This window comes from Euphorbia lathyris, chromosome 1, assembly GCF_963576675.1.
Source record: "Euphorbia lathyris chromosome 1, ddEupLath1.1, whole genome shotgun sequence".
NCBI classification, from domain to species: domain Eukaryota; kingdom Viridiplantae; phylum Streptophyta; class Magnoliopsida; order Malpighiales; family Euphorbiaceae; genus Euphorbia; species Euphorbia lathyris.
Window position 1 is genome coordinate 132151634 of NC_088910.1, and position 25893 is coordinate 132177526.

Consider the following 25893-nt stretch of genomic DNA (forward strand, 5'->3'; position numbering starts at 1 on the left):
TCCCATGCAAAAACTAAGCATATATTCCATACTGGGCGCCCCTTTCTCCCGTATGCTCATCCTTCACGTGCATGCACAAGCCCCCGGACCCCAAACACTGACCCCCGCCTCGAAAACATGCACGCCATGGTGAAAAAAAAAATTAAATAATTAAAAAATGCACGTTGCAAAAAAGTTTGGGGGTGCAACACGAGGACTTCCCAAGAGGTCAACCATCTTAGTACTACTCTCGCCCAAGCACGTTTAACTTCGGAGTTCTGATGGGATCCGGTGCATTAGTGCTGGTATGATCGCACCCGTCATCACATGCAAAAACTAAGCATATATTCCATACTGGGCGCCCCTTTCTCCCGTATGCTCATCCTTCACGTGCATGCACAAGCCCCCGGACCCCAAACACTGACCCCCGCCTCGAAAACGTGCACGCCATGGTGAAAAAAAAAATTAAATAATTAAAAAATGCACGTTGCAAAAAAGTTTAGGCCCGCCTCGAAAACGTGCACGCCATGGTGAAAAAAAAATTAAATAATTAAAAAATGCACGTTGCAAAAAAGTTTAGGGGTGCAACACGAGGACTTCCCAAGAGGTCACCCATCTTAGTACTACTCTCGCCCAAGCACGTTTAACTTCGGAGTTCTGATGGGATCCGGTGCATTAGTGCTGGTATGATCGCACCCGTCATCCCATGCAAAAACTAAGCATATATTCCATACTGGGCGCCCCTTTCTCCCGTATGCTCATCCTTCACGTGCATGCACAAGCCCCCGGACCCCAAACACTAACCCCCGCCTCGAAAACGTGCACGCCATGGTGAAAAAAAAATTAAATAATTAAAAAATGCACGTTGCAAAAAAGTTTGGGCCCGCCTCGAAAACGTGCACGCCATGGTGAAAAAAAAATTAAATAATTAAAAAATGCACGTTGCAAAAAAGTTTGGGGGTGCAACACGAGGACTTCCCAAGAGGTCACCCATCTTAGTACTACTCTCGCCCAAGCACGTTTAACTTCGGAGTTCTGATGGGATCCGGTGCATTAGTGCTGGTATGATCGCACCCGTCATCCCATGCAAAAACTAAGCATATATTCCATACTGGGCGCCCCTTTCTCCCGTATGCTCATCCTTCACGTGCATGCACAAGCCCCCGGACCCCAAACACTGACCCCCGCCTCGAAAACATGCACGCCATGGTGAAAAAAAAATTAAATAATTAAAAAATGCACGTTGCAAAAAAGTTTGGGGGTGCAACACGAGGACTTCCCAAGAGGTCAACCATCTTAGTACTACTCTCGCCCAAGCACGTTTAACTTCGGAGTTCTGATGGGATCTGGTGCATTAGTGCTGGTATGATCGCACCCGTCATCACATGCAAAAACTAAGCATATATTCCATACTGGGCGCCCCTTTCTCCCGTATGCTCATCCTTCACGTGCATGCACAAGCCCCCGGACCCCAAACACTGACCCCCGCCTCGAAAACGTGCACGCCATGGTGAAAAAAAAAATTAAATAATTAAAAAATGCACGTTGCAAAAAAGTTTGGGCCCGCCTCGAAAACGTGCACGCCATGGTGAAAAAAAAATTAAATAATTAAAAAATGCACGTTGCAAAAAAGTTTGGGGGTGCAACACGAGGACTTCCCAAGAGGTCACCCATCTTAGTACTACTCTCGCCCAAGCACGTTTAACTTCGGAGTTCTAATGGGATCCGGTGCATTAGTGCTGGTATGATCGCACCCGTCATCCCATGCAAAAACTAAGCATATATTCCATACTGGGCGCCCCTTTCTCCCGTATGCTCATCCTTCACGTGCATGCACAAGCCCCCGGACCCCAAACACTGACCCCCGCCTCGAAAACATGCACGCCATGGTGAAAAAAAAATTAAATAATTAAAAAATGCACGTTGCAAAAAAGTTTGGGGGTGCAACACGAGGACTTCCGAAGAGGTCACCCATCTTAGTACTACTCTCGCCCAAGCACGTTTAACTTCGGAGTTCTGATGGGATCCGGTGCATTAGTGCTGGTATGATCGCACCCGTCATCCCATGCAAAAACTAAGCATATATTCCATACTGGGCGCCCCTTTCTCCCGTATGCTCATCCTTCACGTGCATGCACAAGCCCCCGGACCCCAAACACTGACCCCCGCCTCGAAAACATGCACGCCATGGTGAAAAAAAAAATTAAATAATTAAAAAATGCACGTTGCAAAAAAGTTTGGGGGTGCAACACGAGGACTTCCCAAGAGGTCAACCATCTTAGTACTACTCTCGCCCAAGCACGTTTAACTTCGGAGTTCTGATGGGATCCGGTGCATTAGTGCTGGTATGATCGCACCCGTCATCACATGCAAAAACTAAGCATATATTCCATACTGGGCGCCCCTTTCTCCCGTATGCTCATCCTTCACGTGCATGCACAAGCCCCCGGACCCCAAACACTGACCCCCGCCTCGAAAACGTGCACGCCATGGTGAAAAAAAAAATTAAATAATTAAAAAATGCACGTTGCAAAAAAGTTTAGGCCCGCCTCGAAAACGTGCACGCCATGGTGAAAAAAAAATTAAATAATTAAAAAATGCACGTTGCAAAAAAGTTTAGGGGTGCAACACGAGGACTTCCCAAGAGGTCACCCATCTTAGTACTACTCTCGCCCAAGCACGTTTAACTTCGGAGTTCTGATGGGATCCGGTGCATTAGTGCTGGTATGATCGCACCCGTCATCCCATGCAAAAACTAAGCATATATTCCATACTGGGCGCCCCTTTCTCCCGTATGCTCATCCTTCACGTGCATGCACAAGCCCCCGGACCCCAAACACTAACCCCCGCCTCGAAAACGTGCACGCCATGGTGAAAAAAAAATTAAATAATTAAAAAATGCACGTTGCAAAAAAGTTTGGGCCCGCCTCGAAAACGTGCACGCCATGGTGAAAAAAAAATTAAATAATTAAAAAATGCACGTTGCAAAAAAGTTTGGGGGTGCAACACGAGGACTTCCCAAGAGGTCACCCATCTTAGTACTACTCTCGCCCAAGCACGTTTAACTTCGGAGTTCTGATGGGATCCGGTGCATTAGTGCTGGTATGATCGCACCCGTCATCCCATGCAAAAACTAAGCATATATTCCATACTGGGCGCCCCTTTCTCCCGTATGCTCATCCTTCACGTGCATGCACAAGCCCCCGGACCCCAAACACTGACCCCCGCCTCGAAAACATGCACGCCATGGTGAAAAAAAAATTAAATAATTAAAAAATGCACGTTGCAAAAAAGTTTGGGGGTGCAACACGAGGACTTCCCAAGAGGTCAACCATCTTAGTACTACTCTCGCCCAAGCACGTTTAACTTCGGAGTTCTGATGGGATCTGGTGCATTAGTGCTGGTATGATCGCACCCGTCATCACATGCAAAAACTAAGCATATATTCCATACTGGGCGCCCCTTTCTCCCGTATGCTCATCCTTCACGTGCATGCACAAGCCCCCGGACCCCAAACACTGACCCCCGCCTCGAAAACGTGCACGCCATGGTGAAAAAAAAAATTAAATAATTAAAAAATGCACGTTGCAAAAAAGTTTGGGCCCGCCTCGAAAACGTGCACGCCATGGTGAAAAAAAAATTAAATAATTAAAAAATGCACGTTGCAAAAAAGTTTGGGGGTGCAACACGAGGACTTCCCAAGAGGTCACCCATCTTAGTACTACTCTCGCCCAAGCACGTTTAACTTCGGAGTTCTAATGGGATCCGGTGCATTAGTGCTGGTATGATCGCACCCGTCATCCCATGCAAAAACTAAGCATATATTCCATACTGGGCGCCCCTTTCTCCCGTATGCTCATCCTTCACGTGCATGCACAAGCCCCCGGACCCCAAACACTGACCCCCGCCTCGAAAACATGCACGCCATGGTGAAAAAAAAATTAAATAATTAAAAAATGCACGTTGCAAAAAAGTTTGGGGGTGCAACACGAGGACTTCCGAAGAGGTCACCCATCTTAGTACTACTCTCGCCCAAGCACGTTTAACTTCGGAGTTCTGATGGGATCCGGTGCATTAGTGCTGGTATGATCGCACCCGTCATCCCATGCAAAAACTAAGCATATATTCCATACTGGGCGCCCCTTTCTCCCGTATGCTCATCCTTCACGTGCATGCACAAGCCCCCGGACCCCAAACACTGACCCCCGCCTCGAAAACATGCACGCCATGGTGGAAAAAAAAATTAAATAATTAAAAAATGCACGTTGCAAAAAAGTTTGGGGGTGCAACACGAGGACTTCCGAAGAGGTCACCCATCTTAGTACTACTCTCGCCCAAGCACGTTTAACTTCGGAGTTCTGATGGGATCCGGTGCATTAGTGCTGGTATGATCGCACCCGTCATCCCATGCAAAAACTAAGCATATATTCCATACTGGGCGCCCCTTTCTCCCGTATGCTCATCCTTCACGTGCATGCACAAGCCCCCGGACCCCAAACACTGACCCCCGCCTCGAAAACATGCACGCCATGGTGAAAAAAAAAATTAAATAATTAAAAAATGCACGTTGCAAAAAAGTTTGGGGGTGCAACACGAGGACTTCCCAAGAGGTCAACCATCTTAGTACTACTCTCGCCCAAGCACGTTTAACTTCGGAGTTCTGATGGGATCCGGTGCATTAGTGCTGGTATGATCGCACCCGTCATCACATGCAAAAATTAAGCATATATTCCATACTGGGCGCCCCTTTCTCCCGTATGCTCATCCTTCACGTGCATGCACAAGCCCCCGGACCCCAAACACTGACCCCCGCCTCGAAAACGTGCACGCCATGGTGAAAAAAAAAATTAAATAATTAAAAAATGCACGTTGCAAAAAAGTTTGGGCCCGCCTCGAAAACGTGCACGCCATGGTGAAAAAAAAATTAAATAATTAAAAAATGCACGTTGCAAAAAAGTTTAGGGGTGCAACACGAGGACTTCCCAAGAGGTCACCCATCTTAGTACTACTCTCGCCCAAGCACATTTAACTTCGGAGTTCTGATGGGATCCGGTGCATTAGTGCTGGTATGATCGCACCCGTCATCCCATGCAAAAACTAAGCATATATTCCATACTGGGCGCCCCTTTCTCCCGTATGCTCATCCTTCACGTGCATGCACAAGCCCCCGGACCCCAAACACTGACCCCCGCCTCGAAAACGTGCACGCCATGGTGAAAAAAAATTAAATAATTAAAAAATGCACGTTGCAAAAAAGTTTGGGCCCGCCTCGAAAACGTGCACGCCATGGTGAAAAAAAAATTAAATAATTAAAAAATGCACGTTGCAAAAAAGTTTGGGGGTGCAACACGAGGACTTCCGAAGAGGTCACCCATCTTAGTACTACTCTCGCCCAAGCACGTTTAACTTTGGAGTTCTGATGGGATCCGGTGCATTAGTGCTGGTATGATCGCACCCGTCATCCCATGCAAAAACTAAGCATATATTCCATACTGGGCGCCCCTTTCTCCAGTATGCTCATCCTTCACGTGCATGCACAAGCCCCCGGACCCCAAACACTAACCCCCGCCTCGAAAACGTGCACGCCATGGTGAAAAAAAAATTAAATAATTAAAAAATGCACGTTGCAAAAAAGTTTGGGCCCGCCTCGAAAACGTGCACGCCATGGTGAAAAAAAAATTAAATAATTAAAAAATGCACGTTGCAAAAAAGTTTGGGGGTGCAACACGAGGACTTCCCAAGAGGTCACCCATCTTAGTACTACTCTCGCCCAAGCACGTTTAACTTCGGAGTTCTGATGGGATCCGGTGCATTAGTGCTGGTATGATCGCACCCGTCATCACATGCAAAAACTAAGCATATATTCCATACTGGGCGCCCCTTTCTCCCGTATGCTCATCCTTCACGTGCATGCACAAGCCCCCGGACCCCAAACACTGACCCCCGCCTCGAAAACGTGCACGCCATGGTGAAAAAAAAAATTAAATAATTAAAAAATGCACGTTGCAAAAAAGTTTGGGCCCGCCTCGAAAACGTGCACGCCATGGTGAAAAAAAAATTAAATAATTAAAAAATGCACGTTGCAAAAAAGTTTAGGGGTGCAACACGAGGACTTCCCAAGAGGTCACCCATCTTAGTACTACTCTCGCCCAAGCACGTTTAACTTCGGAGTTCTGATGGGATCCGGTGCATTAGTGCTGGTATGATCGCACCCGTCATCCCATGCAAAAACTAAGCATATATTCCATACTGGGCGCCCCTTTCTCCCGTATGCTCATCCTTCACGTGCATGCACAAGCCCCCGGACCCCAAACACTAACCCCCGCCTCGAAAACGTGCACGCCATGGTGAAAAAAAAATTAAATAATTAAAAAATGCACGTTGCAAAAAAGTTTGGGCCCGCCTCGAAAACGTGCACGCCATGGTGAAAAAAAAATTAAATAATTAAAAAATGCACGTTGCAAAAAAGTTTGGGGGTGCAACACGAGGACTTACCAAGTGCATGCACAAGCCCCCGGACCCCAAACACTAACCCCCGCCTCGAAAACGTGCACGCCATGGTGAAAAAAAAATTAAATAATTAAAAAACTGCACGTTGCAAAAAAGTTTGGGCCCGCCTCGAAAACGTGCACGCCATGGTGAAAAAAAAATTAAATAATTAAAAAATGCACGTTGCAAAAAAGTTTGGGGGTGCAACACGAGGACTTCCCAAGAGGTCACCCATCTTAGTACTACTCTCGCCCAAGCACGTTTAACTTCGGAGTTCTGATGGGATCCGGTGCATTAGTGCTGGTATGATCGCACCCGTCATCCCATGCAAAAACTAAGCATATATCCCATACTGGGCGCCCCTTTCTCCCGTATGCTCATCCTTCACGTGCATGCACAAGCCCCCGGACCCCAAACACTGACCCCCGCCTCGAAAACATGCACGCCATGGTGAAAAAAAAAATTAAATAATTAAAAAATGCACGTTGCAAAAAAGTTTGGGGGTGCAACACGAGGACTTCCCAAGAGGTCAACCATATTAGTACTACTCTCGCCCAAGCACGTTTAACTTCGGAGTTCTGATGGGATCCGGTGCATTAGTGCTGGTATGATCGCACCCGTCATCACATGCAAAAACTAAGCATATATTCCATACTGGGCGCCCCTTTCTCCCGTATGCTCATCCTTCACGTGCATGCACAAGCCCCCGGACCCCAAACACTGACCCCCGCCTCGAAAACGTGCACGCCATGGTGAAAAAAAATTAAATAATTAAAAAATGCACGTTGCAAAAAAGTTTGGGCCCGCCTCGAAAACGTGCACGCCATGGTGAAAAAAAAATTAAATAATTAAAAAATGCACGTTATAAAAAAGTTTAGGGGTGCAACACGAGGACTTCCCAAGAGGTCACCCATCTTAGTACTACTCTCGCCCAAGCACGTTTATCTTCGGAGTTCTGATGGGATCCGGTGCATTAGTGCTGGTATGATCGCACCCGTCATCCCATGCAAAAACTAAGCATATATTCCATACTGGGCGCCCCTTTCTCCCGTATGCTCATCCTTCACGTGCATGCACAAGCCCCCGGACCCCAAACACTGACCCCCGCCTCGAAAACGTGCACGCCATGGTGAAAAAAAAGTTAAATAATTAAAAAATGCACGTTGCAAAAAAGTTTGGGCCCGTCTCGAAAACGTGCACGCCATGGTGAAAAAAAAATTAAATAATTAAAAAATGCACGTTGCAAAAAAGTTTAGGGGTGCAACACGAGGACTTCCCAAGAGGTCACCCATCTTAGTACTACTCTCGCCCCAAGCACGTTTAACTTCGGAGTTCTGATGGGATCCGGTGCATTAGTGCTGGTATGATCGCACCCGTCATCCCATGCAAAAACTAAGCATATATTCCATACTGGGCGCCCCTTTCTCCCGTATGCTCATCCTTCACGTGCATGCACAAGCCCCCGGACCCCAAACACTGACCCCCGCCTCGAAAACGTGCACGCCATGGTGAAAAAAAAAATAAATAATTAAAAAATGCACGTTGCAAAAAAGTTTGGGCCCGCCTCGAAAACGTGCACGCCATGGTGAAAAAAAAATTAAATAATTAAAAAATGCACGTTGCAAAAAAGTTTGGGGGTGCAACACGAGGACTTCCCAAGAGGTCACCCATCTTAGTACTACTCTCGCCCAAGCACGTTTAACTTCGGAGTTCTGATGGGATCCGGTGCATTAGTGCTGGTATGATCGCACCCGTCATCCCATGCAAAAACTAAGCATATATTCCATACTGGGCGCCCCTTTCTCCCGTATGCTCATCCTTCACGTGCATGCACAAGCCCCCGGACCCCAAACACTGACCCCCGCCTCGAAAACATGCACGCCATGGTGAAAAAAAAAATTAAATAATTAAAAAATGCACGTTGCAAAAAAGTTTGGGGGTGCAACACGAGGACTTCCCAAGAGGTCACCCATCTTAGTACTACTCTCGCCCATGAACGTTTAACTTCGGAGTTCTGATGGGATCCGGTGCATTAGTGCTGGTATGATCGCACCCGTCATCACATGCAAAAACTAAGCATATATTCCATACTGGGCGCCCCTTTCTCCCGTATGCTCATCCTTCACGTGCATGCACAAGCCCTCGGACCCCAAACACTGACCCCCGCCTCGAAAACGTGCACGCCATGGTGAAAAAAAATTAAATAATTAAAAAATGCACGTTGCAAAAAAGTTTGGGCCCGCCTCGAAAACGTGCACGCCATGGTGAAAAAAAAATTAAATAATTAAAAAATGCACGTTATAAAAAAGTTTAGGGGTGCAACACGAGGACTTCCCAAGAGGTCACCCATCTTAGTACTACTCTCGCCCAAGCACGTTTAACTTCGGAGTTCTGATGGGATCCGGTGCATTAGTGCTGGTATGATCGCACCCGTCATCCTATGCAAAAACTAAGCATATATTCCATACTGGGCGCCCCTTTCTCCCGTATGCTCATCCTTCACGTGCATGCACAAGCCCCCGGACCCCAAACACTGACCCCTGCCTCGAAAACGTGCACGCCATGGTGAAAAAAAAATTAAATAATTAAAAAATGCACGTTGCAAAAAAGTTTGGGCCCGCCTCGAAAACGTGCACGCCATGGTGAAAAAAAAATTAAATAATTAAAAAATGCACGTTGCAAAAAAGTTTGGGGGTGCAACACGAGGACTTCCGAAGAGGTCACCCATCTTAGTACTACTCTCGCCCAAGCACGTTTAACTTCGGAGTTCTGATGGGATCCGGTGCATTAGTGCTGGTATGATCGCACCCGTCATCCCATGCAAAAACTAAGCATATATTCCATACTGGGCGCCCCTTTCTCCCGTATGCTCATCCTTCACGTGCATGCACAAGCCCCCGGACCCCAAACACTGACCCCCGCCTCGAAAACATGCACGCCATGGTGAAAAAAAAAATTAAATAATTAAAAAATGCACGTTGCAAAAAAGTTTGGGGGTGCAACACGAGGACTTCCGAAGAGGTCACCCATCTTAGTACTACTCTCGCCCAAGCACGTTTAACTTCGGAGTTCTGATGGGATCCGGTGCATTAGTGCTGGTAGGATCGCACCCGTCATCCCATGCAAAAACTAAGCATATATTCCATACTGGGCGCCCCTTTCTCCCGTATGCTCATCCTTCACGTGCATGCACAAGCCCCCGGACCCCAAACACTGACCCCCGCCTCGAAAACATGCACGCCATGGTGAAAAAAAAAATTAAATAATTAAAAAATGCACGTTGCAAAAAAGTTTGGGGGTGCAACACGAGGACTTCCCAAGAGGTCAACCATCTTAGTACTACTCTCGCCCAAGCACGTTTAACTTCGGAGTTCTGATGGGATCCGGTGCATTAGTGCTGGTATGATCGCACCCGTCATCACATGCAAAAACTAAGCATATATTCCATACTGGGCGCCCCTTTCTCCCGTATGCTCATCCTTCACGTGCATGCACAAGCCCCCGGACCCCAAACACTGACCCCCGCCTCGAAAACGTGCACGCCATGGTGAAAAAAAAAATTAAATAATTAAAAAATGCACGTTGCAAAAAAGTTTAGGCCCGCCTCGAAAACGTGCACGCCATGGTGAAAAAAAAATTAAATAATTAAAAAATGCACGTTGCAAAAAAGTTTAGGGGTGCAACACGAGGACTTCCCAAGAGGTCACCCATCTTAGTACTACTCTCGCCCAAGCACGTTTAACTTCGGAGTTCTGATGGGATCCGGTGCATTAGTGCTGGTATGATCGCACCCGTCATCCCATGCAAAAACTAAGCATATATTCCATACTGGGCGCCCCTTTCTCCCGTATGCTCATCCTTCACGTGCATGCACAAGCCCCCGGACCCCAAACACTGACCCCCGCCTCGAAAACGTGCACGCCATGGTGAAAAAAAATTAAATAATTAAAAAATGCACGTTGCAAAAAAGTTTGGGCCCGCCTCGAAAACGTGCACGCCATGGTGAAAAAAAAAATTAAATAATTAAAAAATGCACGTTGCAAAAAAGTTTGGGGGTGCAACACGAGGACTTCCCAAGAGGTCAACCATCTTAGTACTACTCTCGCCCAAGCACGTTTAACTTCGGAGTTCTGATGGGATCCGGTGCATTAGTGCTGGTATGATCGCACCCGTCATCACATGCAAAAACTAAGCATATATTCCATACTGGGCGCCCCTTTCTCCCGTATGCTCATCCTTCACGTGCATGCACAAGCCCCCGGACCCCAAACACTGACCCCCGCCTCGAAAACGTGCACGCCATGGTGAAAAAAAAAATTAAATAATTAAAAAATGCACGTTGCAAAAAAGTTTGGGCCCGCCTCGAAAACGTGCACGCCATGGTGAAAAAAAAATTAAATAATTAAAAAATGCACGTTGCAAAAAAGTTTAGGGGTGCAACACGAGGACTTCCCAAGAGGTCACCCATCTTAGTACTACTCTCGCCCAAGCACGTTTTACTTCGGAGTTCTGATGGGATCCGGTGCATTAGTGCTGGTATGATCGCACCCGTCATCCCATGCAAAAACTAAGCATATATTCCATACTGGGCGCCCCTTTCTCCCGTATGCTCATCCTTCACGTGCATGCACAAGCCCCCGGACCCCAAACACTAACCCCCGCCTCGAAAACGTGCACGCCATGGTGAAAAAAAAATTAAATAATTAAAAAATGCACGTTGCAAAAAAGTTTGGGCCCGCCTCGAAAACGTGCACGCCATGGTGAAAAAAAAATTAAATAATTAAAAAATGCACGTTGCAAAAAAGTTTGGGGGTGCAACACGAGGACTTCCCAAGAGGTCACCCATCTTAGTACTACTCTCGCCCAAGCACGTTTTACTTCGGAGTTCTGATGGGATCCGGTGCATTAGTGCTGGTATGATCGCACCCGTCATCCCATGCAAAAACTAAGCATATATTCCATACTGGGCGCCCCTTTCTCCCGTATGCTCATCCTTCACGTGCATGCACAAGCCCCCGGACCCCAAACACTGACCCCCGCCTCGAAAACATGCACGCCATGGTGAAAAAAAAAATTAAATAATTAAAAAATGCACGTTGCAAAAAAGTTTGGGGGTGCAACACGAGGACTTCCCAAGAGGTCAACCATCTTAGTACTACTCTCGCCCAAGCACGTTTAACTTCGGAGTTCTGATGGGATCCGGTGCATTAGTGCTGGTATGATCGCACCCGTCATCACATGCAAAAACTAAGCATATATTCCATACTGGGCGCCCCTTTCTCCCGTATGCTCATCCTTCACGTGCATGCACAAGCCCCCGGACCCCAAACACTGACCCCCGCCTCGAAAACGTGCACGCCATGGTGAAAAAAAATTAAATAATTAAAAAATGCACGTTGCAAAAAAGTTTGGGCCCGCCTCGAAAACGTGCACGCCATGGTGAAAAAAAAATTAAATAATTAAAAAATGCACGTTGCAAAAAAGTTTGGGGGTGCAACACGAGGACTTCCGAAGAGGTCACCCATCTTAGTACTACTCTCGCCCAAGCACGTTTAACTTCGGAGTTCTGATGGGATCCGGTGCATTAGTGATGGTATGATCGCACCCGTCATCCCATGCAAAAACTAAGCATATATTCCATACTGGGCGCCCCTTTCTCCCGTATGCTCATCCTTCACGTGCATGCACAAGCCCCCGGACCCCAAACACTGACCCCCGCCTCGAAAACATGCACGCCATGGTGAAAAAAAAAATTAAATAATTAAAAAATGCACGTTGCAAAAAAGTTTGGGGGTGCAACACGAGGACTTCCGAAGAGGTCACCCATCTTAGTACTACTCTCGCGCAAGCACGTTTAACTTCGGAGTTCTGATGGGATCCGGTGCATTAGTGCTGGTATGATCGCACCCGTCATCCCATGCAAAAACTAAGCATATATTCCATACTGGGCGCCCCTTTCTCCCGTATGCTCATCCTTCACGTGCATGCACAAGCCCCCGGACCCCAAACACTGACCCCCGCCTCGAAAACGTGCACGCCATGGTGAAAAAAAAAATTAAATAATTAAAAAATGCACGTTGCAAAAAAGTTTGGGGGTGCAACACGAGGACTTCCGAAGAGGTCACCCATCTTAGTACTACTTTCGCCCAAGCACGTTTAACTTCGGAGTTCTGATGGGATCCGGTGCATTAGTGCTGGTATGATCGCACCCGTCATCCCATGCAAAAACTAAGCATATATTCCATACTGGGCGCCCCTTTCTCCCGTATGCTCATCCTTCACGTGCATGCACAAGCCCCCGGACCCCAAACACTGACCCCCGCCTCGAAAACATGCACGCCATGGTGAAAAAAAAAATTAAATAATTAAAAAATGCACGTTGCAAAAAAGTTTGGGGGTGCAACACGAGGACTTCCCAAGAGGTCAACCATCTTAGTACTACTCTCGCCCAAGCACGTTTAACTTCGGAGTTCTGATGGGATCCGGTGCATTAGTGCTGGTATGATCGCACCCGTCATCACATGCAAAAACTAAGCATATATTCCATACTGGGCGCCCCTTTCTCCCGTATGCTCATCCTTCACGTGCATGCACAAGCCCCCAGACCCCAAACACTGACCCCCGCCTCGAAAACGTGCACGCCATGGTGAAAAAAAAAATTAAATAATTAAAAAATGCACGTTGCAAAAAAGTTTGGGCCCGCCTCGAAAACGTGCACGCCATGGTGAAAAAAAAAATAAATAATTAAAAAATGCACGTTGCAAAAAAGTTTAGGGGTGCAACACGAGGACTTCCCAAGAGGTCACCCATCTTAGTACTACTCTCGCCCAAGCACGTTTAACTTCGGAGTTCTGATGGGATCCGGTGCATTAGTGCTGGTATGATCGCACCCGTCATCCCATGCAAAAACTAAGCATATATTCCATACTGGGCGCCCCTTTCTCCCGTATGCTCATCCTTCACGTGCATGCACAAGCCCCCGGACCCCAAACACTGACCCCCGCCTCGAAAACGTGCACGCCATGGTGAAAAAAAAATTAAATAATTAAAAAATGCACGTTGCAAAAAAGTTTGGGCCCGCCTCGAAAACGTGCACGCCATGGTGAAAAAAAAATTAAATAATTAAAAAATGCACGTTGCAAAAAAGTTTGGGGGTGCAACACGAGGATTTCCGAAGAGGTCACCCATCTTAGTACTACTCTCGCCCAAGGACGTTTAACTTCGGGGTTCTGATGGGATCCGGTGCATTAGTGCTGGTATGATCGCACCCGTCATCCCATGCAAAAACTAAGCATATATTCCATACTGGGCGCCCCTTTCTCCCGTATGCTCATCCTTCACGTGCATGCACAAGCCCCCGGACCCCAAACACTGACCCCCGCCTCGAAAACATGCACGCCATGGTGAAAAAAAAAATTAAATAATTAAAAAATGCACGTTGCAAAAAAGTTTGGGGGTGCAACACGAGGACTTCCCAAGAGGTCAACCATCTTAGTACTACTCTCGCCCAAGCACGTTTAACTTCGGAGTTCTGATGGGATCCGGTGCATTAGTGCTGGTATGATCGCACCCGTCATCACATGCAAAAACTAAGCATATATTCCATACTGGGCGCCCCTTTCTCCCGTATGCTCATCCTTCACGTGCATGCACAAGCCCCCGGACCCCAAACACTGACCCCCGCCTCGAAAACGTGCACGCCATGGTGAAAAAAAAAATTGAATAATTAAAAAATGCACGTTGCAAAAAAGTTTGGGCCCGCCTCGAAAACGTGCACGCCATGGTGAAAAAAAAATTAAATAATTAAAAAATGCACGTTGCAAAAAAGTTTAGGGGTGCAACACGAGGACATCCCAAGAGGTCACCCATCTTAGTACTACTCTCGCCCAAGCACGTTTAACTTCGGAGTTCTGATGGGATCCGGTGCATTAGTGCTGGTATGATCGCACCCGTCATCCCATGCAAAAACTAAGCATATATTCCATACTGGGCGCCCCTTTCTCCCGTATGCTCATCCTTCACGTGCATGCACAAGCCCCCGGACCCCAAACACTAACCCCCGCCTCGAAAACGTGCACGCCATGGTGAAAAAAAAATTAAATAATTAAAAAATGCACGTTGCAAAAAAGTTTGGGCCCGCCTCGAAAACGTGCACGCCATGGTGAAAAAAAAATTAAATAATTAAAAAATGCACGTTGCAAAAAAGTTTGGGGGTGCAACACGAGGACTTCCCAAGAGGTCACCCATCTTAGTACTACTCTCGCCCAAGCACGTTTAGCTTCGGAGTTCTGATGGGATCCGGTGCATTAGTGCTGGTATGATCGCACCCGTCATCCCATGCAAAAACTAAGCATATATTCCATACTGGGCGCCCCTTTCTCCCGTATGATCATCCTTCACGTGCATGCACAAGCCCCCGGACCCCAAACACTGACCCCCGCCTCGAAAACATGCACGCCATGGTGAAAAAAAAAATTAAATAATTAAAAAATGCACGTTGCAAAAAAGTTTGGGGGTGCAACACGAGGACTTCCCAAGAGGTCAACCATCTTAGTACTACTCTCGCCCAAGCACGTTTAACTTCGGAGTTCTGATGGGATCCGGTGCATTAGTGCTGGTATGATCGCACCCGTCATCACATGCAAAAACTAAGCATATATTCCATACTGGGCGCCCCTTTCTCCCGTATGCTCATCCTTCACGTGCATGCACAAGCCCCCGGACCCCAAACACTGACCCCCGCCTCGAAAACGTGCACGCCATGGTGAAAAAAAATTAAATAATTAAAAAATGCACGTTGCAAAAAAGTTTGGGCCCGCCTCGAAAACGTGCACGCCATGGTGAAAAAAAAATTAAATAATTAAAAAATGCACGTTATAAAAAAGTTTAGGGGTGCAACACGAGGACTTCCCAAGAGGTCACCCATCTTAGTACTACTCTCGCCCAAGCATGTTTAACTTCGGAGTTCTGATGGGATCCGGTGCATTAGTGCTGGTATGGTCGCACCCGTCATCCCATGCAAAAACTAAGCATATATTCCATACTGGGCGCCCCTTTCTCCCGTATGCTCATCCTTCACGTGCATGCACAAGCCCCCGGACCCCAAACACTGACCCCCGCCTCGAAAACGTGCACGCCATGGTGAAAAAAAATTAAATAATTAAAAAATGCACGTTGCAAAAAAGTTTGGGCCCGCCTCGAAAACGTGCACGCCATGGTGAAAAAAAAATTAAATAATTAAAAAATGCACGTTGCAAAAAAGTTTAGGGGTGCAAGACGAGGACTTCCCAAGAGGTCACCCATCTTAGTACTACTCTCGCCCCAAGCACGTTTAACTTCGGAGTTCTGATGGGATCCGGTGCATTAGTGCTGGTATGATCGCACCCGTCATCCCATGCAAAAACTAAGCATATATTCCATACTGGGCGCCCCTTTCTCCCGTATGCTCATCCTTCACGTGCATGCACAAGCCCCCGGACCCCAAACACTGACCCCCGCCTCGAAAACGTGCACCCCATGGTGAAAAAAAAATTAAATAATTAAAAAATGCACGTTGCAAAAAAGTTTGGGCCCGCCTCGAAAACGTGCACGCCATGGTGAAAAAAAAATTAAATAATTAAAAAATGCACGTTGCAAAAAAGTTTGGGGGTGCAACACGAGGACTTCCCAAGAGGTCACCCATCTTAGTACTACTCTCGCCCAAGCACGTTTAACTTCGGAGTTCTGATGGGATCCGGTGCATTAGTGCTGGTATGATCGCACCCGTCATCCCATGCAAAAACTAAGCATATATTCCATACTGGGCGCCCCTTTCTCCCGTATGCTCATCCTTCACGTGCATGCACAAGCCCCCGGACCCCAAACACTGACCCCCGCCTCGAAAACATGCACGCCATGGTGAAAAAAAAAATTAAATAATTAAAAAATGCACGTTGCAAAAAAGTTTGGGGGTGCAACACGAGGACTTCCCAAGAGGTCACCCATCTTAGTACTACTCTCGCCCAAGCACGTTTAACTTCGGAGTTCTGATGGGATCCGGTGCATTAGTGCTGGTATGATCGCACCCGTTATCACATGCAAAAACTAAGCATATATTCCATACTGGGCGCCCCTTTCTCCCGTATGCTCATCCTTCACGTGCATGCACAAGCCCCCGGACCCCAAACACTGACCCCCGCCTCGAAAACGTGCACGCCATGGTGAAAAAAAATTAAATAATTAAAAAATGCACGTTGCAAAAAAGTTTGGGCCCGCCTCGAAAACGTGCACGCCATGGTGAAAAAAAAATTAAATAATTAAAAAATGCACGTTATAAAAAAGTTTAGGGGTGCAACACGAGGACTTCCCAAGAGGTCACCCATCTTAGTACTACTTTCGCCCGAGCACGTTTAACTTCGGAGTTCTGATGGGATCCGGTGCATTAGTGCTGGTATGATCGCACCCGTCATCCCATGCAAAAACTAAGCATATATTCCATACTGGGCGCCCCTTTCTCCCGTATGCTCATCCTTCACGTGCATGCACAAGCCCCCGGACCCCAAACACTGACCCCTGCCTCGAAAACGTGCACGCCACGGTGAAAAAAAAATTAAATAATTAAAAAATGCACGTTGCAAAAAAGTTTGGGCCCGCCTCGAAAACGTGCACGCCATGGTGAAAAAAAAATTAAATAATTAAAAAATGCACGTTGCAAAAAAGTTTAGGGGTGCAACACGAGGACTTCCCAAGAGGTCACCCATCTTAGTACTACTCTCGCCCAAGCACGTTTAACTTCGGAGTTCTGATGGGATCCGGTGCATTAGTGCTGGTATGATCGCACCCGTCATCCCATGCAAAAACTAAGCATATATTCCATACTGGGCGCCCCTTTCTCCCGTATGCTCATCCTTCACGTGCATGCACAAGCCCCCGGACCCCAAACACTGACCCCCGCCTCGAAAACGTGCATGCCATGGTGAAAAAAAAATTAAATAATTAAAAAATGCACGTTGCAAAAAAGTTTGGGCCCGCCTCGAAAACGTGCACGCCATGGTGAAAAAAAAATTAAATAATTAAAAAATGCACGTTGCAAAAAAGTTTGGGGGTGCAACACGAGGACTTCCCAAGAGGTCACCCATCTTAGTACTACTCTCGCCCAAGCACGTTTAACTTCGGAGTTCTGATGGGATCCGGTGCATTAGTGCTGGTATGATCGCACCCGTCATCCCATGCAAAAACTAAGCATATATTCCATACTGGGCGCCCCTTTCTCCCGTATGCTCATCCTTCACGTGCATGCACAAGCCCCCGGACCCCAAACACTGACCCCCGCCTCGAAAACATGCACGCCATGGTGAAAAAAAAAATTAAATAATTAAAAAATGCACGTTGCAAAAAAGTTTGGGGGTGCAACACGAGGACTTCCCAAGAGGTCAACCATCTTAGTACTACTCTCGCCCAAGCACGTTTAACTTCGGAGTTCTGATGGGATCCGGTGCATTAGTGCTGGTATGATCGCACCCGTCATCACATGCAAAAACTAAGCATATATTCCATACTGGGCGCCCCTTTCTCCCGTATGCTCATCCTTCACGTGCATGCACAAGCCCCCGGACCCCAAACACTGACCCCCGCCTCGAAAACGTGCACGCCATGGTGAAAAAAAAAATTAAATAATTAAAAAATGCACGTTGCAAAAAAGTTTGGGCCCGCCTCGAAAACGTGCACGCCATGGTGAAAAAAAAATTAAATAATTAAAAAATGCACGTTGCAAAAAAGTTTAGGGGTGCAACACGAGGACTTCCCAAGAGGTCACCCATCTTAGTACTACTCTCGCCCAAGCACGTTTAACTTCGGAGTTCTGATGGGATCCGGTGCATTAGTGCTGGTATGATCGCACCCGTCATCCCATGCAAAAACTAAGCATATATTCCATACTGGGCGCCCCTTTCTCCCGTATGCTCATCCTTCACGTGCATGCACAAGCCCCCGGACCCCAAACACTGACCCCCGCCTCGAAAACGTGCACGCCATGGTGAAAAAAAAATTAAATAATTAAAAAATGCACGTTGCAAAAAAGTTTGGGGGTGCAACACGAGGACTTCCCAAGAGGTCACCCATCTTAGTACTACTCTCGCCCAAACACGTTTAACTTCGGAGTTCTGATGGGATCCGGTGCATTAGTGCTGGTATGATCGCACCCGTCATCACATGCAAAAACTAAGCATATATTCCATACTGGGCGCCCCTTTCTCCCGTATGCTCATCCTTCACGTGCATGCACAAGCCCCCGGACCCCAAACACTGACCCCCGCCTCGAAAACGTGCACGCCATGGTGAAAAAAAATTAAATAATTAAAAAATGCACGTTGCAAAAAAGTTTGGGCCCGCCTCGAAAACGTGCACGCCATGGTGAAAAAAAAATTAAATAATTAAAAAATGCACGTAATAAAAAAGTTTAGGGGTGCAACACGAGGACTTCCCAAGAGGTCACCCATCTTAGTACTACTCTCGCCCAAGCACGTTTCACTTCGGAGTTCTGATGGGATCCGGTGCATTAGTGCTGGTATGATCGCACTCGTCATCCCATGCAAAAACTAAGCATATATTCCATACTGGGCGCCCCTTTCTCCCGTATGCTCATCCTTCACGTGCATGCACAAGCCCCCGGACCCCAAACACTGACCCCCGCCTCGAAAACGTGCACGCCATGGTGAAAAAAAAATTAAATAATTAAAAAATGCACGTTGCAAAAAAGTTTGGGCCCGCCTCGAAAACGTGCACGCCATGGTGAAAAAAAAATTAAATAATTAAAAAATGCACGTTGCAAAAAAGTTTGGGGGTGCAACACGAGGACTTCCGAAGAGGTCACCCATCTTAGTACTACTCTCGCCCAAGCACGTTTAACTTCGGGGTTCTGATGGGATCCGGTGCATTAGTGCTGGTATGATCGCACCCGTCATCCCATGCAAAAACTAAGCATATATTCCATACTGGGCGCCCCTTTCTCCCGTATGCTCATCCTTCACGTGCATGCACAAGCCCCCGGACCCCAAACACTGACCCCCGCCTCGAAAACATGCACGCCATGGTGAAAAAAAAAATTAAATAATTAAAAAATGCACGTTGCAAAAAAGTTTGGGGGTGCAACACGAGGACTTCCCAAGAGGTCAACCATCTTAGTACTACTCTCGCCCAAGCACGTTTAACTTCGGAGTTCTGATGGGATCCGGTGCATTAGTGCTGGTATGATCGCACCCGTCATCACATGCAAAAACTAAGCATATATTCCATACTGGGCGCCCCTTTCTCCCGTATGCTCATCCTTCACGTGCATGCACAAGCCCCCGGACCCCAAACACTGACCCCCGCCTCGAAAACGTGCACGCCATGGTGAAAAAAAAATTAAATAATTAAAAAATGCACGTTGCAAAAAAGTTTGGGCCCGCCTCGAAAACGTGCACGCCATGGTGTAAAAAAAATTAAATAATTAAAAAATGCACGTTGCAAAAAAGTTTAGGGGTGCAACACGAGGACTTCCCAAGAGGTCACCCATCTTAGTACTACTCTCGCCCAAGCACGTTTAACTTCGGAGTTCTGATGGGATCCGATGCATTAGTGCTGGTATGATCGCACCCGTCATCCCATGCAAAAACTAAGCATATATTCCATACTGGGCGCCCATTTCTCCCGTATGCTCATCCTTCACGTGCATGCACAAGCCCCCGGACCCCAAACACTGACCCCCGCCTCGAAAACGTGCACGCCATGGTGAAAAAAAAATTAAATAATTAAAAAATGCACGTTGCAAAAAAGTTTGGGCCCGCCTCGAAAACGTGCACGCCATGGTGAAAAAAAAATTAAATAATTAAAAAATGCACGTTGCAAAAAAGTTTGGGGGTGCAACACGAGGACTTCCCAAGAGGTCACCCATCTTAGTACTACTCTCGCCCAAGCACGTTTAACTTCGGAGTTCTGATGGGATCCGGTGCATTAGTGCTGATATGATCGCACACGTCATCCCATGCAAAAACTAAGCATATATTCCATACTGGGCGCCCCTTTCTCCCGTATGCTCATCCTTCACGTGCATGCACAAGCCCCCGGACCCCAAACACTGACCCCCGCCTCGAAAACATGCACGCCATGGTGAAAAAAAAAATTAAATAATTAAAAAATGCACGTTGCAAAAAAGTTTGGGGGTGCAACACGAGGACTTCCCAAGAGGTCAACCATCTTAGTACTACTCTCGCCCAAGCACGTTTAACTTCGGAGTTCTGATGGGATCCGGTGCATTAGTGCTGGTATGATCGCACCCGTCATCACATGCAAAAACTAAGCATATATTCCATACTGGGCGCCCCTTTCTCCCGTATGCTCATCCTTCACGTGCATGCACAAGCCCCCGGACCCCAAACACTGACCCCCGCCTCGAAAACGTGCACGCCATGGTGAAAAAAAAAATTAAATAATTAAAAAATGCACGTTGCAAAAAAGTTTGGGCCCGCCTCGAAAACGTGCACGCCATGGTGAAAAAAAAATTAAATAATTAAAAAATGCACGTTGCAAAAAAGTTTAGGGGTGCAACACGAGGACTTCCCAAGAGGTCACCCATCTTAGTACTACTCTCGCCCAAGCACGTTTAACTTCGGAGTTCTGATGGGATCCGGTGCATTAGTGCTGGTATGATCGCACCCGTCATCCCATGCAAAAACTAAGCATATATTCCATACTGGGCGCCCCTTTCTCCCGTATGCTCATCCTTCACGTGCATGCACAAGCCCCCGGACCCCAAACACTGACCCCCGCCTCGAAAACGTGCACGCCATGGTGAAAAAAAAATTAAATAATTAAAAAATGCGTGTTGCAAAAAAGTTTGGGCCCGCCTCGAAAACGTGCACGCCATGGTGAAAAAAAAATTAAATAATTAAAAAATGCACGTTGCAAAAAAGTTTGGGGGTGCAACACGAGGACTTCCCAAGAGGTCACCCATCTTAGTACTACTCTCGCCCAAGCACGTTTAACTTCGGAGTTCTGATGGGATCCGGTGCATTAGTGCTGGTATGATCGCACCCGTCATCCCATGCAAAAACTAAGCATATATTCCATACTGGGCGCCCCTTTCTCCCGTATGCTCATCCTTCATGTGCATGCACAAGCCCCCGGACCCCAAACACTGACCCCCGCCTCGAAAACGTGCACGCCATGGTGAAAAAAAATTAAATAATTAAAAAATGCACGTTGCAAAAAAGTTTGGGCCCGCCTCGAAAACGTGCACGCCATGGTGAAAAAAAAATTAAATAATTAAAAAATGCACGTTATAAAAAAGTTTAGGGGTGCAACACGAGGACTTCCCAAGAGGTCACCCATCTTAGTACTACTCTCGCCCAAGCACGTTTAACTTCGGAGTTCTGATGGGATCCGGTGCATTAGTGCTGGTATGATCGCACCTGTCATCCCATGCAAAAACTAAGCATATATTCCATACTGGGCGCCCCTTTCTCCCGTATGCTCATCCTTCACGTGCATGCACAAGCCCCCGGACCCCAAACACTGACCCCCGCCTCGAAAACGTGCACGCCATGGTGAAAAAAAATTAAATAATTAAAAAATGCACGTTGCAAAAAAGTTTGGGCCCGCCTCGAAAACGTGCACGCCATGGTGAAAAAAAAATTAAATAATTAAAAAATGCACGTTGCAAAAAAGTTTAGGGGTGCAACACGAGGACTTCCCAAGAGGTCACCCATCTTAGTACTACTCTCGCCCAAGCACGTTTAACTTCGGAGTTCTGATGGGATCCGGTGCATTAGTGCTGGTATGATCGCACCCGTCATCCCATGCAAAAACTAAGCATATATTCCATACTGGGCGCCCCTTTCTCCCGTATGCTCATCCTTCACGTGCATGCACAAGCCCCCGGACCCCAAACACTGACCCCCGCCTCGAAAACGTGCACGCCATGGTGAAAAAAAAATTAAATAATTAAAAAATGCACGTTGCAAAAAAGTTTGGGCCCGCCTCGAAAACGTGCACGCCATGGTGAAAAAAAAATTAAATAATTAAAAAATGCACGTTGCAAAAAAGTTTGGGGGTGCAACACGAGGACTTCCCAAGAGGTCACCCATCTTAGTACTACTCTCGCCCAAGCACGTTTAACTTCGGAGTTCTGATGGGATCCGGTGCATTAGTGCTGGTATGATCGCACCCGTCATCCCATGCAAAAACTAAGCATATATTCCATACTGGGCGCCCCTTTCTCCCGTATGCTCATCCTTCACGTGCATGCACAAGCCCCCGGACCCCAAACACTGACCCCCGCCTCGAAAACATGCACGCCATGGTGAAAAAAAAAATTAAATAATTAAAAAATGCACGTTGCAAAAAAGTTTGGGGGTGCAACACGAGGACTTCCCAAGAGGTCAACCATCTTAGTACTACTCTCGCCCACGCACGTTTAACTTCGGAGTTCTGATGGGATCCGGTGCATTAGTGCTGGTATGATCGCACCCGTCATCACATGCAAAAACTAAGCATATATTCCATATTGGGCGCCCCTTTCTCCCGTATGCTCATCCTTCACGTGCATGCACAAGCCCCCGGACCCCAAACACTGACCCCCGCCTCGAAAACGTGCACGCCATGGTGAAAAAAAATTAAATAATTAAAAAATGCACGTTGCAAAAAAGTTTGGGCCCGCCTCGAAAACGTGCACGCCATGGTGAAAAAAAAATTAAATAATTAAAAAATGCACGTTATAAAAAAGTTTAGGGGTGCAACACGAGGACTTCCCAAGAGGTCACCCATCTTAGTACTACTCTCGCCCAAGCACGTATAACTTCGGAGTTCTGATGGGATCCGGTGCATTAGTGCTGGTATGATCGCACCCGTCATCCCATGCAAAAACTAAGCATATATTCCATACTGGGCGCCCCTTTCTCCCGTATGCTCATCCTTCACGTGCATGCACAAGCCCCCGGACCCCAAACACTGACCCCCGCCTCGAAAACGTGCACGCCATGGTGAAAAAAAAATTAAATAATTAAAAAATGCACGTTGCAAAAAAGTTTGGGCCCGCCTCGAAAACGTGCACGCCATGGTGAAAAAAAAATTAAATAATTAAAAAATGCACGTTGCAAAAAAGTTTGGGGGTGCAACACGAGGACTTCCCAAGAGGTCACCCATCTTAGTACTACTCTCGCCCAAGCACGTTTAACTTCGGAGTTCTGATGGGATCCGGTGCATTAGTGCTGGTATGATCGCACCCGTCATCCCATGCAAAAACAAAGCATATATTCCATACTGGGCGCCCCTTTCTCCCGTATGCTCATCCTTCACGTGCATGCACAAGCCCCCGGACCCCAAACACTGACCCCCGCCTCGAAAACATGCACGCCATGGTGAAAAAAAAAATTAAATAATTAAAAAATGCACGTTGCAAAAAAGTTTGGGGGTGCAACACGAGGACTTCCCAAGAGGTCAACCATCTTAGTACTACTCTCGCCCAAGCACGTTTAACTTCGGAGTTCTGATGGGATCCGGTGCATTAGTGCTGGTATGATCGCACCCGTCATCCCATGCAAAAACTAAGCATATATTCCATACTGGGCGCCCCTTTCTCCCGTATGCTCATCCTTCACGTGCATGCACAAGCCCCCGGACCCCAAACACTGACCCCCGCCTCGAAAACGTGCACGCCATGGTGAAAAAAAAATTAAATAATTAAAAAATGCACGTTGCAAAAAAGTTTGGGCCCGCCTCGAAAACGTGCACGCCATGGTGAAAAAAAAATTAAATAATTAAAAAATGCACGTTGCAAAAAAGTTTGGGGGTGCAACACGAGGACTTCCCAAGAGGTCACCCATCTTAGTACTACTCTCGCCCAAGCACGTTTAACTTCGGAGTTCTGATGGGATCCGGTGCATTAGTGCTGGTATGATCGCATCCGTCATCCCATGCAAAAACTAAGCATATATTCCATACTGGGCGCCCCTTTCTCCCGTATGCTCATCCTTCACGTGCATGCACAAGCCCCCGGACCCCAAACACTGACCCCCGCCTCGAAAACATGCACGCCATGGTGAAAAAAAAAATTAAATAATTAAAAAATGCACGTTGCAAAAAAGTTTGGGGGTGCAACACGAGAACTTCCCAAGAGGTCACCCATCTTAGTACTACTCTCGCCCAAGCACGTTTAACTTCGGAGTTCTGATGGGATCCGGTGCATTAGTGCTGGTATGATCGCACCCGTCATCACATGCAAAAACTAAGCATATATTCCATACTGGGCGCCCCTTTCTCCCGTATGCTCATCCTTCACGTGCATGCACAAGCCCCCGGACCCCAAACACTGACCCCCGCCTCGAAAACGTGCACGCCATGGTGAAAAAAAATTAAATAATTAAAAAATGCACGTTGGAAAAAAGTTTGGGCCCGCCTCGAAAACGTGCACGCCATGGTGAAAAAAAAATTAAATAATTAAAAAATGCACGTTATAAAAAAGTTTAGGGGTACAACACGAGGACTTCCCAAGAGGTCACCCATCTTAGTACTACTCTCGCCCAAGCACGTTTAACTTCGGAGTTCTGATGGAATCCGGTGCATTAGTGCTGGTATGATCGCACCCGTCATCCCATGCAAAAACTAAGCATATATTCCATACTGGGCGCCCCTTTCTCCCGTATGCTCATCCTTCACGTGCATGCACAAGCCCCCGGACCCCAAACACTGACCCCTGCCTCGAAAACGTGCACGCCATGGTGAAAAAAAAATTAAATAATTAAAAAATGCACGTTGCAAAAAAGTTTGGGCCCGCCTCGAAAACGTGCACGCCATGGTGAAAAAAAATTTAAATAATTAAAAAATGCACGTTGCAAAAAAGTTTGGGGGTGCAACACGAGGACTTCCGAAGAGGTCACCCATCTTAGTACTACTCTCGCCCAAGCACGTTTAACTTCGGAGTTCTGATGGGATCCGGTGCATTAGTGCTGGTATGATCGCACCCGTCATCCCATGCAAAAACTAAGCATATATTCCATACTGGGCGCCCCTTTCTCCCGTATGCTCATCCTTCACGTGCATGCACAAGCCCCCGGACCCCAAACACTGACCCCCGCCTCGAAAACATGCACGCCATGGTGAAAAAAAAAATTAAATAATTAAAAAATGCACGCTGCAAAAAAGTTTGGGGGTGCAACACGAGGACTTCCGAAGAGGTCACCCATCTTAGTACTACTCTCGCCCAAGCACGTTTAACTTCGGAGTTCTGATGGGATCTGGTGCATTAGTGCTGGTATGATCGCACCCGTCATCCCATGCAAAAACTAAGCATATATTCCATACTGGGCGCCCCTTTCTCCCGTATGCTCATCCTTCACGTGCATGCACAAGCCCCCGGACCCCAAACACTGACCCCCGCCTCGAAAACATGCACGCCATGGTGAAAAAAAA

The 25893-nt window shown here is 47.0% G+C and overlaps 73 non-coding genes across 73 annotated transcripts; all 73 read right to left on the reverse strand.

Moving 5' to 3' along the window:
• Positions 1–179: 179 nt before the first annotated feature.
• Positions 180–298, reverse strand: LOC136212789 (5S ribosomal RNA). Its single transcript, XR_010679932.1, has one exon. It is a non-coding gene; the product is annotated as a 5S ribosomal RNA (ribosomal RNA).
• Positions 299–558: 260 nt separating this feature from the next.
• LOC136215964 (5S ribosomal RNA) lies at positions 559–677 on the reverse strand. The gene has a single exon (XR_010682965.1). It is a non-coding gene; the product is annotated as a 5S ribosomal RNA (ribosomal RNA).
• Positions 678–936: 259 nt separating this feature from the next.
• Positions 937–1055, reverse strand: LOC136215975 (5S ribosomal RNA). Its single transcript, XR_010682976.1, has one exon. It is a non-coding gene; the product is annotated as a 5S ribosomal RNA (ribosomal RNA).
• A 182-nt stretch (positions 1056–1237) lies between these two features.
• On the reverse strand, positions 1238–1356 carry LOC136214393 (5S ribosomal RNA). The gene has a single exon (XR_010681481.1). It is a non-coding gene; the product is annotated as a 5S ribosomal RNA (ribosomal RNA).
• A 260-nt stretch (positions 1357–1616) lies between these two features.
• LOC136211912 (5S ribosomal RNA) lies at positions 1617–1735 on the reverse strand. The gene has a single exon (XR_010679096.1). It is a non-coding gene; the product is annotated as a 5S ribosomal RNA (ribosomal RNA).
• Positions 1736–1917: 182 nt separating this feature from the next.
• Positions 1918–2036, reverse strand: LOC136213119 (5S ribosomal RNA). The gene has a single exon (XR_010680248.1). It is a non-coding gene; the product is annotated as a 5S ribosomal RNA (ribosomal RNA).
• Positions 2037–2219: 183 nt separating this feature from the next.
• Positions 2220–2338, reverse strand: LOC136212791 (5S ribosomal RNA). The gene has a single exon (XR_010679934.1). It is a non-coding gene; the product is annotated as a 5S ribosomal RNA (ribosomal RNA).
• A 260-nt stretch (positions 2339–2598) lies between these two features.
• On the reverse strand, positions 2599–2717 carry LOC136215987 (5S ribosomal RNA). Its single transcript, XR_010682987.1, has one exon. It is a non-coding gene; the product is annotated as a 5S ribosomal RNA (ribosomal RNA).
• A 259-nt stretch (positions 2718–2976) lies between these two features.
• LOC136216000 (5S ribosomal RNA) lies at positions 2977–3095 on the reverse strand. The gene has a single exon (XR_010682998.1). It is a non-coding gene; the product is annotated as a 5S ribosomal RNA (ribosomal RNA).
• A 182-nt stretch (positions 3096–3277) lies between these two features.
• On the reverse strand, positions 3278–3396 carry LOC136214396 (5S ribosomal RNA). The gene has a single exon (XR_010681482.1). It is a non-coding gene; the product is annotated as a 5S ribosomal RNA (ribosomal RNA).
• Positions 3397–3656: 260 nt separating this feature from the next.
• Positions 3657–3775, reverse strand: LOC136211913 (5S ribosomal RNA). Its single transcript, XR_010679097.1, has one exon. It is a non-coding gene; the product is annotated as a 5S ribosomal RNA (ribosomal RNA).
• Positions 3776–3957: 182 nt separating this feature from the next.
• LOC136213120 (5S ribosomal RNA) lies at positions 3958–4076 on the reverse strand. Its single transcript, XR_010680249.1, has one exon. It is a non-coding gene; the product is annotated as a 5S ribosomal RNA (ribosomal RNA).
• Positions 4077–4259: 183 nt separating this feature from the next.
• Positions 4260–4378, reverse strand: LOC136213121 (5S ribosomal RNA). The gene has a single exon (XR_010680250.1). It is a non-coding gene; the product is annotated as a 5S ribosomal RNA (ribosomal RNA).
• Positions 4379–4561: 183 nt separating this feature from the next.
• Positions 4562–4680, reverse strand: LOC136212792 (5S ribosomal RNA). Its single transcript, XR_010679935.1, has one exon. It is a non-coding gene; the product is annotated as a 5S ribosomal RNA (ribosomal RNA).
• A 260-nt stretch (positions 4681–4940) lies between these two features.
• On the reverse strand, positions 4941–5059 carry LOC136211975 (5S ribosomal RNA). The gene has a single exon (XR_010679156.1). It is a non-coding gene; the product is annotated as a 5S ribosomal RNA (ribosomal RNA).
• Positions 5060–5317: 258 nt separating this feature from the next.
• Positions 5318–5436, reverse strand: LOC136214446 (5S ribosomal RNA). Its single transcript, XR_010681531.1, has one exon. It is a non-coding gene; the product is annotated as a 5S ribosomal RNA (ribosomal RNA).
• A 259-nt stretch (positions 5437–5695) lies between these two features.
• LOC136216011 (5S ribosomal RNA) lies at positions 5696–5814 on the reverse strand. Its single transcript, XR_010683009.1, has one exon. It is a non-coding gene; the product is annotated as a 5S ribosomal RNA (ribosomal RNA).
• Positions 5815–6074: 260 nt separating this feature from the next.
• Positions 6075–6193, reverse strand: LOC136216023 (5S ribosomal RNA). The gene has a single exon (XR_010683020.1). It is a non-coding gene; the product is annotated as a 5S ribosomal RNA (ribosomal RNA).
• A 473-nt stretch (positions 6194–6666) lies between these two features.
• Positions 6667–6785, reverse strand: LOC136216035 (5S ribosomal RNA). Its single transcript, XR_010683031.1, has one exon. It is a non-coding gene; the product is annotated as a 5S ribosomal RNA (ribosomal RNA).
• A 183-nt stretch (positions 6786–6968) lies between these two features.
• LOC136214283 (5S ribosomal RNA) lies at positions 6969–7087 on the reverse strand. The gene has a single exon (XR_010681377.1). It is a non-coding gene; the product is annotated as a 5S ribosomal RNA (ribosomal RNA).
• A 258-nt stretch (positions 7088–7345) lies between these two features.
• On the reverse strand, positions 7346–7464 carry LOC136212909 (5S ribosomal RNA). The gene has a single exon (XR_010680049.1). It is a non-coding gene; the product is annotated as a 5S ribosomal RNA (ribosomal RNA).
• A 259-nt stretch (positions 7465–7723) lies between these two features.
• On the reverse strand, positions 7724–7843 carry LOC136213815 (5S ribosomal RNA). Its single transcript, XR_010680916.1, has one exon. It is a non-coding gene; the product is annotated as a 5S ribosomal RNA (ribosomal RNA).
• Positions 7844–8102: 259 nt separating this feature from the next.
• Positions 8103–8221, reverse strand: LOC136216048 (5S ribosomal RNA). The gene has a single exon (XR_010683043.1). It is a non-coding gene; the product is annotated as a 5S ribosomal RNA (ribosomal RNA).
• Positions 8222–8404: 183 nt separating this feature from the next.
• On the reverse strand, positions 8405–8523 carry LOC136214379 (5S ribosomal RNA). The gene has a single exon (XR_010681467.1). It is a non-coding gene; the product is annotated as a 5S ribosomal RNA (ribosomal RNA).
• Positions 8524–8781: 258 nt separating this feature from the next.
• LOC136216059 (5S ribosomal RNA) lies at positions 8782–8900 on the reverse strand. The gene has a single exon (XR_010683054.1). It is a non-coding gene; the product is annotated as a 5S ribosomal RNA (ribosomal RNA).
• A 259-nt stretch (positions 8901–9159) lies between these two features.
• Positions 9160–9278, reverse strand: LOC136213123 (5S ribosomal RNA). The gene has a single exon (XR_010680252.1). It is a non-coding gene; the product is annotated as a 5S ribosomal RNA (ribosomal RNA).
• Positions 9279–9461: 183 nt separating this feature from the next.
• On the reverse strand, positions 9462–9580 carry LOC136214609 (5S ribosomal RNA). The gene has a single exon (XR_010681690.1). It is a non-coding gene; the product is annotated as a 5S ribosomal RNA (ribosomal RNA).
• A 183-nt stretch (positions 9581–9763) lies between these two features.
• On the reverse strand, positions 9764–9882 carry LOC136212793 (5S ribosomal RNA). The gene has a single exon (XR_010679937.1). It is a non-coding gene; the product is annotated as a 5S ribosomal RNA (ribosomal RNA).
• Positions 9883–10142: 260 nt separating this feature from the next.
• Positions 10143–10261, reverse strand: LOC136216071 (5S ribosomal RNA). The gene has a single exon (XR_010683065.1). It is a non-coding gene; the product is annotated as a 5S ribosomal RNA (ribosomal RNA).
• Positions 10262–10520: 259 nt separating this feature from the next.
• LOC136212794 (5S ribosomal RNA) lies at positions 10521–10639 on the reverse strand. Its single transcript, XR_010679938.1, has one exon. It is a non-coding gene; the product is annotated as a 5S ribosomal RNA (ribosomal RNA).
• A 260-nt stretch (positions 10640–10899) lies between these two features.
• On the reverse strand, positions 10900–11018 carry LOC136212299 (5S ribosomal RNA). The gene has a single exon (XR_010679464.1). It is a non-coding gene; the product is annotated as a 5S ribosomal RNA (ribosomal RNA).
• A 259-nt stretch (positions 11019–11277) lies between these two features.
• On the reverse strand, positions 11278–11396 carry LOC136212300 (5S ribosomal RNA). The gene has a single exon (XR_010679465.1). It is a non-coding gene; the product is annotated as a 5S ribosomal RNA (ribosomal RNA).
• Positions 11397–11579: 183 nt separating this feature from the next.
• On the reverse strand, positions 11580–11698 carry LOC136212795 (5S ribosomal RNA). The gene has a single exon (XR_010679939.1). It is a non-coding gene; the product is annotated as a 5S ribosomal RNA (ribosomal RNA).
• A 258-nt stretch (positions 11699–11956) lies between these two features.
• Positions 11957–12075, reverse strand: LOC136215093 (5S ribosomal RNA). Its single transcript, XR_010682145.1, has one exon. It is a non-coding gene; the product is annotated as a 5S ribosomal RNA (ribosomal RNA).
• Positions 12076–12258: 183 nt separating this feature from the next.
• Positions 12259–12377, reverse strand: LOC136215212 (5S ribosomal RNA). Its single transcript, XR_010682259.1, has one exon. It is a non-coding gene; the product is annotated as a 5S ribosomal RNA (ribosomal RNA).
• Positions 12378–12560: 183 nt separating this feature from the next.
• LOC136214724 (5S ribosomal RNA) lies at positions 12561–12679 on the reverse strand. Its single transcript, XR_010681799.1, has one exon. It is a non-coding gene; the product is annotated as a 5S ribosomal RNA (ribosomal RNA).
• Positions 12680–12862: 183 nt separating this feature from the next.
• LOC136212796 (5S ribosomal RNA) lies at positions 12863–12981 on the reverse strand. The gene has a single exon (XR_010679940.1). It is a non-coding gene; the product is annotated as a 5S ribosomal RNA (ribosomal RNA).
• Positions 12982–13241: 260 nt separating this feature from the next.
• On the reverse strand, positions 13242–13360 carry LOC136216083 (5S ribosomal RNA). Its single transcript, XR_010683076.1, has one exon. It is a non-coding gene; the product is annotated as a 5S ribosomal RNA (ribosomal RNA).
• A 259-nt stretch (positions 13361–13619) lies between these two features.
• Positions 13620–13738, reverse strand: LOC136215622 (5S ribosomal RNA). Its single transcript, XR_010682657.1, has one exon. It is a non-coding gene; the product is annotated as a 5S ribosomal RNA (ribosomal RNA).
• A 183-nt stretch (positions 13739–13921) lies between these two features.
• On the reverse strand, positions 13922–14040 carry LOC136212797 (5S ribosomal RNA). Its single transcript, XR_010679941.1, has one exon. It is a non-coding gene; the product is annotated as a 5S ribosomal RNA (ribosomal RNA).
• Positions 14041–14300: 260 nt separating this feature from the next.
• Positions 14301–14419, reverse strand: LOC136214112 (5S ribosomal RNA). The gene has a single exon (XR_010681209.1). It is a non-coding gene; the product is annotated as a 5S ribosomal RNA (ribosomal RNA).
• A 259-nt stretch (positions 14420–14678) lies between these two features.
• Positions 14679–14797, reverse strand: LOC136211736 (5S ribosomal RNA). The gene has a single exon (XR_010678927.1). It is a non-coding gene; the product is annotated as a 5S ribosomal RNA (ribosomal RNA).
• A 183-nt stretch (positions 14798–14980) lies between these two features.
• Positions 14981–15099, reverse strand: LOC136212800 (5S ribosomal RNA). The gene has a single exon (XR_010679942.1). It is a non-coding gene; the product is annotated as a 5S ribosomal RNA (ribosomal RNA).
• Positions 15100–15357: 258 nt separating this feature from the next.
• Positions 15358–15476, reverse strand: LOC136212357 (5S ribosomal RNA). The gene has a single exon (XR_010679519.1). It is a non-coding gene; the product is annotated as a 5S ribosomal RNA (ribosomal RNA).
• A 258-nt stretch (positions 15477–15734) lies between these two features.
• On the reverse strand, positions 15735–15854 carry LOC136214903 (5S ribosomal RNA). Its single transcript, XR_010681967.1, has one exon. It is a non-coding gene; the product is annotated as a 5S ribosomal RNA (ribosomal RNA).
• A 259-nt stretch (positions 15855–16113) lies between these two features.
• LOC136216095 (5S ribosomal RNA) lies at positions 16114–16232 on the reverse strand. The gene has a single exon (XR_010683087.1). It is a non-coding gene; the product is annotated as a 5S ribosomal RNA (ribosomal RNA).
• A 183-nt stretch (positions 16233–16415) lies between these two features.
• Positions 16416–16534, reverse strand: LOC136216106 (5S ribosomal RNA). Its single transcript, XR_010683098.1, has one exon. It is a non-coding gene; the product is annotated as a 5S ribosomal RNA (ribosomal RNA).
• Positions 16535–16792: 258 nt separating this feature from the next.
• On the reverse strand, positions 16793–16911 carry LOC136213936 (5S ribosomal RNA). Its single transcript, XR_010681035.1, has one exon. It is a non-coding gene; the product is annotated as a 5S ribosomal RNA (ribosomal RNA).
• A 259-nt stretch (positions 16912–17170) lies between these two features.
• Positions 17171–17289, reverse strand: LOC136216118 (5S ribosomal RNA). Its single transcript, XR_010683110.1, has one exon. It is a non-coding gene; the product is annotated as a 5S ribosomal RNA (ribosomal RNA).
• A 259-nt stretch (positions 17290–17548) lies between these two features.
• LOC136216130 (5S ribosomal RNA) lies at positions 17549–17667 on the reverse strand. The gene has a single exon (XR_010683122.1). It is a non-coding gene; the product is annotated as a 5S ribosomal RNA (ribosomal RNA).
• A 183-nt stretch (positions 17668–17850) lies between these two features.
• Positions 17851–17969, reverse strand: LOC136212801 (5S ribosomal RNA). The gene has a single exon (XR_010679943.1). It is a non-coding gene; the product is annotated as a 5S ribosomal RNA (ribosomal RNA).
• Positions 17970–18229: 260 nt separating this feature from the next.
• LOC136216142 (5S ribosomal RNA) lies at positions 18230–18348 on the reverse strand. Its single transcript, XR_010683134.1, has one exon. It is a non-coding gene; the product is annotated as a 5S ribosomal RNA (ribosomal RNA).
• A 182-nt stretch (positions 18349–18530) lies between these two features.
• On the reverse strand, positions 18531–18649 carry LOC136212434 (5S ribosomal RNA). The gene has a single exon (XR_010679592.1). It is a non-coding gene; the product is annotated as a 5S ribosomal RNA (ribosomal RNA).
• A 258-nt stretch (positions 18650–18907) lies between these two features.
• On the reverse strand, positions 18908–19026 carry LOC136213848 (5S ribosomal RNA). Its single transcript, XR_010680947.1, has one exon. It is a non-coding gene; the product is annotated as a 5S ribosomal RNA (ribosomal RNA).
• A 259-nt stretch (positions 19027–19285) lies between these two features.
• On the reverse strand, positions 19286–19404 carry LOC136215009 (5S ribosomal RNA). Its single transcript, XR_010682066.1, has one exon. It is a non-coding gene; the product is annotated as a 5S ribosomal RNA (ribosomal RNA).
• Positions 19405–19587: 183 nt separating this feature from the next.
• LOC136212802 (5S ribosomal RNA) lies at positions 19588–19706 on the reverse strand. The gene has a single exon (XR_010679944.1). It is a non-coding gene; the product is annotated as a 5S ribosomal RNA (ribosomal RNA).
• Positions 19707–19965: 259 nt separating this feature from the next.
• On the reverse strand, positions 19966–20084 carry LOC136213252 (5S ribosomal RNA). The gene has a single exon (XR_010680375.1). It is a non-coding gene; the product is annotated as a 5S ribosomal RNA (ribosomal RNA).
• Positions 20085–20343: 259 nt separating this feature from the next.
• LOC136213937 (5S ribosomal RNA) lies at positions 20344–20462 on the reverse strand. Its single transcript, XR_010681036.1, has one exon. It is a non-coding gene; the product is annotated as a 5S ribosomal RNA (ribosomal RNA).
• Positions 20463–20645: 183 nt separating this feature from the next.
• On the reverse strand, positions 20646–20764 carry LOC136212804 (5S ribosomal RNA). The gene has a single exon (XR_010679946.1). It is a non-coding gene; the product is annotated as a 5S ribosomal RNA (ribosomal RNA).
• A 260-nt stretch (positions 20765–21024) lies between these two features.
• Positions 21025–21143, reverse strand: LOC136216155 (5S ribosomal RNA). The gene has a single exon (XR_010683146.1). It is a non-coding gene; the product is annotated as a 5S ribosomal RNA (ribosomal RNA).
• A 259-nt stretch (positions 21144–21402) lies between these two features.
• Positions 21403–21521, reverse strand: LOC136216168 (5S ribosomal RNA). The gene has a single exon (XR_010683158.1). It is a non-coding gene; the product is annotated as a 5S ribosomal RNA (ribosomal RNA).
• Positions 21522–21779: 258 nt separating this feature from the next.
• On the reverse strand, positions 21780–21898 carry LOC136212410 (5S ribosomal RNA). The gene has a single exon (XR_010679569.1). It is a non-coding gene; the product is annotated as a 5S ribosomal RNA (ribosomal RNA).
• Positions 21899–22156: 258 nt separating this feature from the next.
• On the reverse strand, positions 22157–22275 carry LOC136216179 (5S ribosomal RNA). Its single transcript, XR_010683169.1, has one exon. It is a non-coding gene; the product is annotated as a 5S ribosomal RNA (ribosomal RNA).
• A 259-nt stretch (positions 22276–22534) lies between these two features.
• LOC136216190 (5S ribosomal RNA) lies at positions 22535–22653 on the reverse strand. Its single transcript, XR_010683180.1, has one exon. It is a non-coding gene; the product is annotated as a 5S ribosomal RNA (ribosomal RNA).
• Positions 22654–22836: 183 nt separating this feature from the next.
• Positions 22837–22955, reverse strand: LOC136214171 (5S ribosomal RNA). The gene has a single exon (XR_010681267.1). It is a non-coding gene; the product is annotated as a 5S ribosomal RNA (ribosomal RNA).
• Positions 22956–23213: 258 nt separating this feature from the next.
• LOC136213961 (5S ribosomal RNA) lies at positions 23214–23332 on the reverse strand. Its single transcript, XR_010681061.1, has one exon. It is a non-coding gene; the product is annotated as a 5S ribosomal RNA (ribosomal RNA).
• Positions 23333–23591: 259 nt separating this feature from the next.
• On the reverse strand, positions 23592–23710 carry LOC136216201 (5S ribosomal RNA). The gene has a single exon (XR_010683191.1). It is a non-coding gene; the product is annotated as a 5S ribosomal RNA (ribosomal RNA).
• A 183-nt stretch (positions 23711–23893) lies between these two features.
• LOC136212805 (5S ribosomal RNA) lies at positions 23894–24012 on the reverse strand. Its single transcript, XR_010679947.1, has one exon. It is a non-coding gene; the product is annotated as a 5S ribosomal RNA (ribosomal RNA).
• A 259-nt stretch (positions 24013–24271) lies between these two features.
• LOC136212491 (5S ribosomal RNA) lies at positions 24272–24390 on the reverse strand. The gene has a single exon (XR_010679644.1). It is a non-coding gene; the product is annotated as a 5S ribosomal RNA (ribosomal RNA).
• A 183-nt stretch (positions 24391–24573) lies between these two features.
• Positions 24574–24692, reverse strand: LOC136211810 (5S ribosomal RNA). The gene has a single exon (XR_010678999.1). It is a non-coding gene; the product is annotated as a 5S ribosomal RNA (ribosomal RNA).
• Positions 24693–24950: 258 nt separating this feature from the next.
• LOC136214382 (5S ribosomal RNA) lies at positions 24951–25069 on the reverse strand. Its single transcript, XR_010681470.1, has one exon. It is a non-coding gene; the product is annotated as a 5S ribosomal RNA (ribosomal RNA).
• Positions 25070–25328: 259 nt separating this feature from the next.
• LOC136213125 (5S ribosomal RNA) lies at positions 25329–25447 on the reverse strand. The gene has a single exon (XR_010680253.1). It is a non-coding gene; the product is annotated as a 5S ribosomal RNA (ribosomal RNA).
• A 183-nt stretch (positions 25448–25630) lies between these two features.
• On the reverse strand, positions 25631–25749 carry LOC136214447 (5S ribosomal RNA). Its single transcript, XR_010681532.1, has one exon. It is a non-coding gene; the product is annotated as a 5S ribosomal RNA (ribosomal RNA).
• Positions 25750–25893: the final 144 nt, after the last annotated feature.